At 42.3% G+C, this 13048-nt stretch overlaps 1 protein-coding gene across 2 annotated transcripts in view; it reads right to left on the reverse strand.

Annotated features, from left to right (window-relative positions):
• ptprea (protein tyrosine phosphatase receptor type Ea) overlaps positions 1 to 13048 on the reverse strand; it is a 154662-nt gene that overhangs the window by 71781 nt on the left and 69833 nt on the right. For both annotated transcript variants that reach the window (XM_063002897.1, XM_063002896.1), the window contains exon 2: positions 12278 to 12485. The gene's annotated coding sequence lies outside the window, so the exon portion shown is untranslated. The remainder of the gene's footprint in view (positions 1 to 12277; positions 12486 to 13048) is intronic.

The raw sequence follows: 13048 nt of genomic DNA on the forward strand, positions 1-13048 counted from the left end.
GTTGACAAAATTTCAGCTTTGGCTACAAACTAGTACATTGTTACAGGGTCAAGATGGTCAGTCATCGAATGGTGCCAATCCATTCAAGTGCATTAAACAATCCAAAATAAATCTTAAACATACATACATACAAACCTAGGTGCAATTTAGAACAGCCAATCAACTGCATTCGGCATTAGTTTGATGGATGGGAGAAAACTAGAGTAACCTAGTAAATGTACACATGTACACTGATATAAAACTCCCCACAGACAGAGGTCTAAGCAGAGTTCCCGGGACCCTGAAGCAGCAGGGCACCCATAATGGTTATTAACCAACCATACCACCAAGTATTTAAGAATAGTAGGCAAGCAGCCGCTCAGGTGGCGCAGCGGTAAAAAGACACGCTGCAACCAGAGCTGGATTCTGAGTACCTCGTATCGAATCCAGCTCTGCCTCACCGGTTCGAGGCTGAGTGGCTGTATGAGCAACGATTGGCCGGTTGCTCAGTTGGGGGGTGGGACAAAGAACCGGATGTGGGTCTCTCTCTGTCAGAATGCAATTATGACCTCTGCCGCCTGCACAGAGATGAGGAAGAGTGCCCTTAGGGTGTGTCTCTCCGCATGCAACGCTAGGTGGCGCCAAACTCGTCAATGTGCGGGTGGCAAAAATGCATCCGGCATGCTGCCCATGTTTCGGAGGGGATATGGGTTATCTCCTCAGTCAGGGCAGGGTTCGGCATAGACAGAGAGGAAGCACAATGCAAATTGAACAATTGGATGCGCTAAAGGGGGAGAAAAAATAAAAAAAAGAATAGTAGACAAGCATAAAATGATAGCAGATTCACTCAACAAATCTAAAGCTATAGCTCTTTTGCCTAGGTCAGGACACCCCTCTAAGCTTAGTCTTTGAAAGGGAGCAGGAGTTTTAACCCCTTGCCAGAGAATGCATTAGAATCCAGTTATTATATTCATAAATACTCTATTTAAAATTAGATCATGGCCGCTCAGGTGGTGCAGCGGTAAAATATGCTAGCACACCAGCGCTGGGATTTCGAATACATCGTATCGAATCTCAGCTCTGCCATCCGGCTGGGCTGGGTGGCAATATGAGCAACGTTCGGCTGTCGTTCATCCAGGAGGGAGCCAAATAGGGACCTCATAACTGATGAAATTTCGACCTCTGCTGGCTGGTTGGTGGCGTCTGCATAGAGTCAAGGAATAACGCAATCAGGGTGTGGCTCTTTGTGCACAGGTCTGGTCTGCATATGAACTCGCCTCATGCAGGTGAAAAGATGCAGTCGGCTACTACTCATGTGTCGAAGGGGGCGTGTGTCAGTTCACTCTCAGAGCTGGAGGTTAGCACGAGTAGAGAGGAAGCATAACGCAATTGGGTAAAAATTGGACGCGCTAAAAATGCAAAGACATGATTCCTCTATAGACAGTTGAGGAAGGAGCTTTCAGAGCAATAATTTATACAGTGGATTCCAGGTATGTCTTACAGGGCGAAAATAATTCGTGTTAGTCGCTATTTCAACATTTTAAGTGAACTGGAATTGGAGATATTTAAACATCCAATTTTCAAACATCCTTTTATTTGGTAAAGGGAGAGCTAAGAGTAATTGTACAATAATAAACAATAAATTATATGTATTGCAACTGTTTCACACATACTGATTCCATCATATATTGTGTCATTTTGTGGGGCCGAACAAAGCTTATAGTACTCAAAACCTTCACTATATACATGGTGAAATTAATTTTTTATATATTCTATGTACATATGACAGTAGAATAAGACACAGACAAAAAGGTTAAGTCATTTAAAAAAAAAAATACCGTGATAAACCGTGATACACCGTCAGAATCTTAAAAAAAAACTGTGATAAAAATTTTTGGTCATACTGCCCAGCCCTTTTTTTTTTTTACCTAGAATACCTTTTTATTGATACATTTTGCACTAACAATGGTATTATACAGCCCCTTCTGATGTAAACAAATAGCATCCAGCCATTTTCTGCTCTGCTAGCTGTGCCACTGAAAACAATGCACAATATTGACAATATTGACTGAAAGTATTGACTGTTTATTCTCTTGCAGTCTTGTATAAAATGTATTTTTGTTTAAAACAGGAAAAATCATCACCAATAGTCTCTATCTGGAGACTTAGGAAGATAAAAAAAACAAGAAACACAAGAAAACATAATGAAATTAAACTTAATTGCTTCAATCTACATGCTCATTACATCTTACCAAAATGCTACACAGCCACAAGCAATTCCAGGATTAGTAAATGTGTGATTGCTATCTAAAATGCTAACACGCTATCCTTATTTCACAGTTCACTAGTCACCGTGCCATATTTTTTCCAATGATGTGGTGCTGACTTAAAGTGAAACACAACAGTTCAGAGTTTTGTAAACCAATGAGAATCGGCTTCTCCCCACCATGTCTTTGCTTTGCTACTGAATCTGTCATAGACACAATTTGTCCCATTGGCGGTGTTGTGAAAAGGTCAGCGACAATCTAGGTCAAAGTTCAATAAGGTTGAACTTTGAGCGCAGTGGCAAGTAGCAAAAAGCAAATGTCAAAGTGGTAAATCAGTGCAGTATATGATGCTCAAAGTAGGACAGCGTCAAGGTAAGCAGCACCACCTCACTCCATCCGAAACAATGACAGAGCCAGATCAAATGTAGCTTGTCACATGACGATGCAGCCTAACTTTAGTTTTTTTTCCCGCTGTGCAGCACCCATTCTACCAAATCCTGATTATATCCATAAATCATAACTGGTTTTGAAAGAGGTGAATCAAAGGAGAGTACTCCTAGGTTCGAATGAGATTCTGAGCCCCCAGGTTCAAATCTCGGCTTTGCTACCGGTTGGCTGGGCACCCCCTAGCAGGCATAATTGGCTAATGCCTGCAGCAGACAAAATTGGCCTCCAGTCTGCTGTGTGGGAAAAGACCGGATTAAAAAGGGTGGGGCTGTGTAAGGACCTTGGTTGCCCAGGACACCTGCCCTGCACAGAAGTGGAGGAGCACAGAGATCGGGGGCGTGGCTCTCCTCGCGCGAAGCCGACCTCACGCACAAATTCACCAAACTGTTGGTGAATAAGAAGAATGCATTGGATGGAGAGTGTGTCAGTCAGGAGATGCCCATCTTGGACACGGTTAGGGTCCCCAGCAGCAGACTGGCTACAATAAACTGGGAGAAAAGGGGGTAAAAAATAAATAAATAAGAAAGAATATTTACGGTCACACTGGGTGCAGGAAGAAATTCAATTTCGACAGGATGACTAGGTGATTTTCATTTGGCCAAAAGCGAGATACTGAAAGAAATCAATGGAGCCATATTTTCAATCATACCTAGTGTCTGTAGCTCAGAGAAATGAATAGACTAATATATCCAAATACGCTAAATAGTATCTTTTACACGGGGGTGAGACGTCTTTATTGCATGTGCAGCAGTCCTTATAACACTCCTTAACACGTGTCTGTGTATGTGTGTGTTTCTGCAGTGTAAGCACATGCCATCGTACATCTGGTGTTTGATTAAGGGAGCTTCCTTTGCTGAGCAGCCACTCTTCCTGTTGCACTCATACACACACACTAACACACAAAGAGTTTCTTTTAAGGCCATCAATTTCACACTTACATACACACATTTTTGTTAAAAATGCAGAAGGAAACTGGTCAGCATACAGTTAACATTTGCATGCGCTTGTAAGGAACATTCACACTCTTGAGATTTACATGAAGTGAAATTGTGTTCTTTCATAAGTTTATTCTGGATTTTCGGTAAATATGCATACAGCACATATTATACAGAATGTTCATTTGTTTGTGTTAAACGTTTTATAATGTCCTTTAACATTAGGGTATGGTCTTCCAATTATTTGTTAGTAATCAGATGGTGGGCCTCTTTGCTCCCATATAAATAGGGCTTCTACATAAATTACAGCAGCATAGAACAGATGTTGCTTTGCCACATTTTGGGGAAAACCTCAAACTGTTACCTTATGCTGAGACAAACAGATCAAAACTAGAAGTTCTAAATATCTAAACCAGGATAAAATGCTTTTGCAATGGCATTCTCAAAGTCTTAACCTTCACCATATTGAGAATGTCTGGAAAATGTAAAAATCCACAGATTTAGTTAAATTCTATATGTGTTGCCAAAAACGTTAAAGATCCAACTAGATTAATACAAAAAAGCTTGTTGATGGCTATTAAAACCAAATACAAAGACTAAGGTAAAAAAAACTCAAATGTATGAAAGCATTGTTTTGTATCTAGGCACAAACAGCTGAATTATTTTCAGTATAAAGTACAATAACCTAAAGCCTCAATCGACACTTCACCTCAACAATAATGAATCACAAAAGCACCAGTGCTGGTGGCTACACATATTCCAAAAAACCTTGCACTTGACTGCACCCCTAAATCCTCTTTTATTGCAGTCCTGCATTATCAGTGAAGCAACATCTGAGGCAAAAAAAAAAGAGTGAGGTTTATTTAAAGCCCCTAGTCCAGAGCAAATGTGATACCTGTAATGCTACCTTGATACCTATAGTGTTGACAGAGAAAGAGAATGTCAGTAACTAAAACCATGCCTCAGGCTAAACACAGAACTTTAGCAGGAAATGTGACAGAAAGGACCAAACAAACAAGAAAATAAATCAACCCGAGAATGTTGAGTGTTTCCACCTGACTGAAATAGCAACAGAACTCTAGCAAACTAAAAGCAGATTAAAAAATAACAAAAAATAATAAAAACTGGGATTTTGGATACATGGTATCAAATCTCAGCTCTGCCATCCGGCACATGAACAGGCTGACTGATTGATGGTGCCTGCGCAGAGTTGGGGAATAATGCTGATCAGGGTGTGGCTCGCCGTGCACAAGGATATGCCGCATATGAATTCGCCTTGTGCAGGTAAATAGATGCAGTTGGCAGTGCACACACGTTGGAGAGGGCGTGTGTCAGTTGCGAAGCTCCTCAGTCAGCAGTGGAGGGTTGTATTGGTAGAGGTGAAGCGTAAAGCAATCAAAGTGATTGGATATGACTAGATTAGAGGAGAAAATGGGGGGTAAAAATCTGAAAAAAAAGAGGGGAAAAAAATAATAATGAAAAATAAATGCCGCTCAGGTGTCGCAGTGGTAAAAACACACGCTGACACGCTAACACACACCAGAGCTGGGATCTGCATCGATACATCGTATCAAATCTCAGCTCTGCCATCCAGCTGGGCTGAGCGGCCACATGAACAATGATTGGCCTGTTGTTCATATAGGGCTGGGGTATTAAGCCAGATAGGGACTCCTCGTAACTGATGCAACTACGACCTCTGCTGGCTAATTGATGGCGCCTACACAGAGGAGGGGAAAGAGTGTCTCTCCGTACACAAGGCTGATTCGCATATATGCACTCGCCTAATGTGGGTGACAAAATGTATGACCTATAGTTTTATTAAACTTATTAAAATTACTGGACAAGTGCTATTGTTTAATGTGTTCACCTAGTTCATAAGTCAAAATTGGAAAAAAATTTAAATAATAATGTGACCCCATATATGAAAGCAGCTAAAAAAAAAAAGAATTTAATTAATAAAATGAAGACTAATTCACTGATTTGTCAGTAAACATATAAGACTATTCATACAGATACCCAAGTGCATCACCAGATATGATTTATTAGCTTATTGTAATGAAGCAAGAGAGGGAGGACCCAAGATGCAGAGAAAAAAAATCTTATTTATTTATTTAATAAACAATATTAAGCAATAACGATGAACAAAAAACAATTCGGGGAATCCCGAACGCAGCCACTGACGTCAGGCAACTGAAAAACAAAACAGAGAATACAGAGAGAAAAAAAAACAGAACGCGAACCTTGGTCGCCCACTCGCAAGTCAATGTCACTAACACCTCGCTATGGCGAGGCTGAAAACAGAAAGGGACTCAGCGCTTAAAAGGGAGCGCAGCGCGAGTTGGTTCTCGGGCAAAAGAACCGCGAGAATAAAAGAAGGCGAGAGAAATGCGGGTCTCCGAGAAACCCCAGCGGCACTGTCGCCAGCGGGATTGCTGGGAAGGGGCCGCCTGTATTAACCAGACGCAAAGCAAAAAGGCGAAGCGCGGAATCGAACCGGGGTCGTTTCGGTGGCAGCGCGGCTCTATTTGCAGTGAGCCAAACGCGCCGTGACAAACCCGGGTCTCCGGAGGCGCTTCAAAGGACTGCGGTGGCTGGGTAGCAGCGGAAGCGTTAGCCGGACACTAACCAGACGCCGAGACCAAAACAACCGCAGCTCGTGGGCCGCACGAAATCGCACCAAGCCTTCTTTACACAAAAGGCTAATCTAATTTACCTCGGCCTTACGACCTACAAACCCCAACCGCTGTACAGCGCCTGGGAACCGACTAGACCTATGAAAAGAATGGGCTGATGCGGTGCAGCCAAAAGCCATGAGCAGAACAAAAGGTGCGACGCCGGCAACCTGGCGACGCCCCCTTAAATAGTGAGCTCGCAGGTGCAGGTCGTACGCACTAATCAGCTGGCCTCCTATTTGAGGCCACGCTGCTCTTTGTTCTGTAACGTCTGCGACGCTAAGAACTGGTGGTAAGTTCGTCAGACGCCGCAGACACCCTAACACTTATAAAATAATTTACTGGATTCTGCTGCCCCCTTGGTAAATGAACAGCAACCACTACTGAAACCACTGTATGACACTATACTTCCACTAACACCTTACCTACATAGTCAGCTCATTGTGACATTCATTACTTTCATACTTTCATTAACAGGGACGGTAGAAAGATTCTTTACAGGATTACATAAAGCAACAAGATCAGTGTTCAAAACTACAGACGTATTAAACAGAAGCACTATGTAACAAATACAGAGGATGCTGATACAATTTAAACTACACAGAGCAGGAGCAGTGTAGAAATGAACCATGCTCATGCTGGCAGGCAGCTTATGTCACTCGTGATTTATTGCTCATTCTTTTCAAGCTTTTTCTTTTCAAGTTCCATTAAGCAACTATAGCAGCAAGCATGCAGTACTGTACTCTAGTCTTGGATTTAAGTCTGAGTTATTTTTAAAAGTCTGTAGTTTCAGCTGTTCTAGGCCAAGACTTTCTGTTGTCACAAACAAAGATGACATAAACCCTGGCATGGGACAGCCACCGATTAAAATTATATCTGCATAAATAACAGTAGTTTTGGTAATTAAGAATATTTTTGATTACTACAGTGGTACCTTGTAACGCAACGTCCCCTAAACTCAAAATCTTTGAAACTCAACCCCTTGTTGAGAAATTTGTACCCTTAAACTCAACGTTTTCCTTAAACTCAACGTGTGTGCGACTGCTGCTTTGCTCAATGTTCGGCTTGAGTAGTGCGATAAAACGTCATGCGAAACATGAGACGAATCTGCATTTGTGTGGCATAACTGTCAAATTTCCTCTAAAAGCTCCACATGTATCTGTGTTCTGCTGGATTTTTCTCCTGTTTCACTTTTAAACTTGTGTTCTGAGAAATTGTAAGAATCAGCTTTTCCGAGAGTCAAAAATGCTTATCGTTAAAAATAAGCTTAATGTATTAAAAGAACGACATAGAAGCCGCTCGGGTGGCGCAGGGGTAAAAACACACGCTGGAACCAGAGCTGGGATCTCGAATACATCGTATCGAGTCTCAGCTCTGCCTGCAGGCTGGGCTGAGCGACCACATGAACAACGATTGGCCTGTTGTTCAGATAGGGGTGGAATATTAATAAGCCGGATAGGGACTCTCTCTCATAACTAATGCAATTACGACCTCTGCTGGCTGATTGATGGCGCCTGCACAGAGAAGGGAAAACAGTGCTGTCAGGGTGTGTCTCTCCGTACACAGTGCTGATCTGCATTGCACTCGTCAAAGTGTAGGTGACAAGATGCATAGAGCATGCTGCCCACGTGTTGGAGGGGGCGTTGGGTTAGCTCCGTTCTCCTTAATCAGAGCGGAGGTAGGCATTGGTGGAGAAAAAGCATGACACAATCACGCAATTGGACGCGTGACAACTCGGAAGAAAACAAATATATATATATATTAATTATTTCTTCTAGTTTTTAAGTCTTAAGTTTTATTTTTACTAAACATAGTTTCTCTTGTTATTTATATTTTATTATGTTTACACACACCGAGACCTAAGTAACTGCATTTCGTTCTAATCATGTACATGGTTTTGAATGACAATAAAGCTGAGTCTGAGTCTGATATACAGTGTATCACAAAAGTGAGTACACCCCTCACATTTCTGCAAATATTTCATTATATCTTTTCATGGGACAACACTATAGAAATAAAACTTGGATATAACTTAGAGTAGTCAGTGTACAACTTGTATAGCAGTGTAGATTTACTGTCTTCTGAAAATAACTCAACACACAGCCATTAATGTCTAAATGGCTGGCAACATAAGTGAGTACACCCCACAGTGAACATGTCCAAATTGTGCCCAAAGTGTCAATATTTTGTGTGACCACCATTATTATCCAGCACTGCCTTAACCCTCCTGGGCATGGAATTCACCAGAGCTGCACAGGTCGCTACTGGAATCCTCTTCCACTCCTCCATGATGACATCACGGAGCTGGTGGATGTTAGACACCTTGAACTCCTCCACCTTCCACTTGAGGATGCGCCACAGGTGTTCAATTGGGTTTAGTCCATCACCTTTACCTTCAGCTTCCTCAGCAAGGCAGTTGTCATCTTGGAGGTTGTGTTTGGGGTCGTTATCCTGTTGGAAAACTGCCATGAGGCCCAGTTTTCGAAGGGAGGGGATCATGCTCTGTTTCAGAATGTCACAGTACATGTTGGAATTCATGTTTCCCTCAATGAACTGCAGCTCCCCAGTGCCAGCAACACTCATGCAGCCCAAGACCATGATGCTACCACCACCATGCTTGACTGTAGGCAAGATACAGTTGTCTTGGTACTTCTCACCAGGGCGCCGCCACACATGCTGGACACCATCTGAGCCAAACAAGTTTATCTTGGTCTCGTCAGACCACAGGGCATTCCAGTAATCCATGTTCTTGGACTGCTTGTCTTCAGCAAACTGTTTGCTGGCTTTCTTGTGCGTCAGCTTCCTTCTGGGATGACGACCATGCAGACCGAGTTGATGCAGTGTGCGGCGTATGGTCTGAGCACTGACAGGCTGACCTCCCACGTCTTCAACCTCTGCAGCAATGCTGGCAGCACTCATGTGTCTATTTTTTAAAGCCAACCTCTGGATATGACGCCGAACACGTGGACTCAACTTCTTTGGTCGACCCTGGCGAAGCCTGTTCCGAGTGGAACCTGTCCTGGAAAACCGCTGTATGACCTTGACCACCATGCTGTAGCTCAGTTTCAGGGTGTTAGCAATCTTCTTATAGCCCAGGCCATCTTTGTGGAGAGCAACAATTCTATTTCTCACATCCTTAGAGAGTTATTTGCCATGAGGTGCCATGTTGAATATCCAGTGGCCAGTATGAGAGAATTGTACCCAAAACACCAAATTTAACAGCCCTGCTCCCCATTTACACCTGGGACCTTGACACATGACACCAGGGAGGGACAACGACACATTTGGGCACAATTTGGACATGTTCACTGTGGGGTGTACTCACTTATGTTGCCAGCTATTTAGACATTAATGGCTGTGTGTTGAGTTATTTTCAGAAGACAGTAAATCTACACTGCTATACAAGCTGTACACTGACTACTCTAAGTTATATCTATAAGTCTATAGTGTTGTCCCATGAAAAGATATAATGAAATATTTGCAGAAATGTGAGGGGTGTACTCACTTTTGTGATACACTGTATATATACATACATAAAAAAAGAACGACATAGAAACACTTAACTTCTTTTAATTATTACTGCTTATTTGTTTTCTCCACTAATTAAGAAGCATAAGGAAACAATAAAGAAGTAAAGTGAAGGTTTTATTGTATTTTTGATTGATTTTTAACTGATTTTTAATTATATTTAAGTGTTTCTTATATTATATGTGTTATTTTCAGTGTCAAAAACAACCCTATTATTTAACATAAGCCTAAAATATATGTAATTCCATATGACCATTAACAGGCTTCCCATTCATCCTTATGAAAAAAATACCTTAAAACTCCACGCCTTTTAAACTCAACGCCACTCCCAGAACCAATTGATGTTGAGTTTCAAGGTACCACTGTATTATTGTTTTATTAGCAATTATCTTTAAATAACTTTTATCACTGAATACAATTCGAGCAATTAAGGGCTAAGTGCCTTGCTCAGGAGCCCAACAGCGGCAACTTGGTGGTGGTAGGGCTTGAACCAGCAACCTTCTAATTACTAGTCCACTGCTTTAACCACTGAGCTACCACTGCCTGATATTGTGTTGGATAAGTAAAAAAAATCATGAAATAATAAATAATTTAAAACCACAGGCTGATCCAATTTAATTAAACTGACAACATGTCTGGGCATGCTCCTGATGAGATGGTGGAAGATGTCCTGTGGGATCTCCTCCCAGACCTGGAACAGTAAGCCCCTGAAGCGTCTGTGACATCAGATGCACTGATACATAATGTCCCAGAGTTTCTCAACTGGATTTATGTGAGGGCCAGTCAATTACATCAATGCCTTCATCATTCAGGAAATGACTACACACACTAGCCACTTGAGGCTTGGCATTATCCTCCACCAGGAGGAACCCTAGGCCCACTGCACCAGTGTGCAAGGTCTAACAATGGCTCTGAGGATTTCATCCGGGTATCTAAGAGCAGTCAGGGTACCGCTGGCTATCATGTGGAGGTTTGTAGAACCCTCCAAGGATATGCCTCCCCAGACTATCATAGACCCACCGCCAAACCGGTCATGCTGGATGATGTTGCAGTTCACCACAGCATCTCCAGACTTCACATCTGTCACTTGTGCTCAGTGTGAACCTGCTCTCATCTGTGAAGAGAAAATGGTGCCAAAGGCAGACCTGCCAATTCTGGTCTTCTCTGAAAATGCCAATCCAGCTGCACTCTGATAGACTGTGAGAACAGTCATGAGACCACCCTCATGAGATCTGTTTCTGACAGTAGCCTGCTGGAGGGCATTTTGTAGAGCTCTTGCAGTGTTTTTTTCTGCTCTACAAATGCATAACGAGCAGATGCCGTTTCTGCTTCAGCTCTACCTAGTTTTCTTTGTGTTATGGCCCATGTACTGGTATCTCCTCCATGCTAATAAGACTGTGCTGGGAGACACAGCGAACCTTCTTGCAACTGCACATAAGGTACTGCCATCCTGGAGGACCTGGACTACATGTGCAACCTAAATGGGCTGCAGGTACCACCTCATGCTACCAGCAGTGACAAAATGCAAAGCTAGTTAAGAATCAGGATAAGGAGAGAGTAATTATATGTGGCCAGCATCTGCAAAACTATTTCCTTTTTGGGGGGTGTTTTGCTGTTGCCTCTCCACCTCTGCACCTGAATACATTTTCACTAAAAAGGGGAAATTCATTCACAATGACTTACGCTTCCTTACTGGGCAGATTGATCCCTGAAGTTTATCCCACTAAACTTGGTGTTATAATGTGATGATTAAGTGTTCCCTTAATTTTGGGCACCCAGGTGGCACAGTGGGATAATCCGCTAGCACACCAGCGCTGGGATTCTGATCTCCAGAGTTCAAACCTCATCTCTGAAACCGGTCGGCTGGGCACCCTCTAATGAGCATAATTGGCAATGCCTGCCTGCAGCAGACAAAACTGAGCTGCCAGGTGGGAAAAAAGATCAAACTAAAAACTGGTTGGGGCCTTCGACGCTGTGTAAGGACCCTGGCTAGTAGCCTGAAATGCCTGTGCAGAAAGTGAAGGGAGGAACACAGAGATCAGTGTGTGGCTCTCCGTGCCCAAATACTGGCCTAACGTGCGAATTCACTGAATGTGTGGGCGAATAAGAAGGGGTCGGTGGACTGTGCACACATCGGAGTGTCCAGATCAATATAAATTAACTTTGCATATATTACAGTTTTGAAAAGCATAAAATGTGTGAAGTGCTGACCCAATAAAATTTCTTTACAGTCAGTGGTTGTCACTTGTCAAATCACTGTGTTCAACACAGCATTTTTCCTTTTTAAGCAAAGTGTGTATGAGACACCTTGGTAGCTGACCACAATGTTACAACATAAGTCTGACTTAAACACACACCACAAACCCCACTAAAAATTCACGTTTCCCTTGATTTTCTTCACATTTCTACAGTGACACTTTTCCTATATATATATGGTGTATGTGTATACCTGTTAGATTGAGTTAGTGCAAACTAATCCGTGTCTCCATCATAACTAGAGTTCTTCTGGATGAGACTTGATGTCACATCTCTTCTTTGGCTTCCTCTCCAGTCTGCTTGTTTCCCCCCTGTACTTCTGTGTCCTTTCTGTTCAACTCAACTGATGTGGCACAGCCTGTTTTCAGTCAGATTCAGCTCTTAAAGTAGCACTTTAGCACCTGAGAAGATAAACAGAGAGAGACAGAGTCAGGTCAGGTGTTAATACACGTAGACATTATTAATCAAAAGCAGAGGAGTCTTATATATATATACTGATATCCTGTTATATATAATAATATAACAGGATATCAGTAAATGATAAACACAAAAACTACAAATAAGGACATGCAGAAAAGTGTGTTGTGCCTTAGGGCCCACATTTAATCACAAACAGGATCAGAAGATACTGCCAAGCAGTGCCAGTACATGTAATTGCTTGATCTTTTATCAATAATTTTCAGTTATATGTGTTTTTTGATTGTGTAAGGGGGAGTGTTTTACAAGTAAGTGCACTGATTTGTTTAAAAACATGCCACATGTAGCAGTGCTACAGTTTACATTTATGACATCTAGCAGATAATTACATCCAAAGCGACTTACAACTGTGAACATACATAATCCAAGCAACTGAGGGGTTAAGGGCCTTAGTCAAGAGCCCAAGAGTGGCAATCTGGCAGATGTGGGGCTTGAACCAGCAAACTTCCAATTATTAGTCAAGTGCCTTAACCTCTGAGCTACCACT

This window comes from Trichomycterus rosablanca, chromosome 10 (genome assembly GCF_030014385.1).
Source record: "Trichomycterus rosablanca isolate fTriRos1 chromosome 10, fTriRos1.hap1, whole genome shotgun sequence".
NCBI classification, from domain to species: Eukaryota; Metazoa; Chordata; class Actinopteri; order Siluriformes; family Trichomycteridae; genus Trichomycterus; species Trichomycterus rosablanca.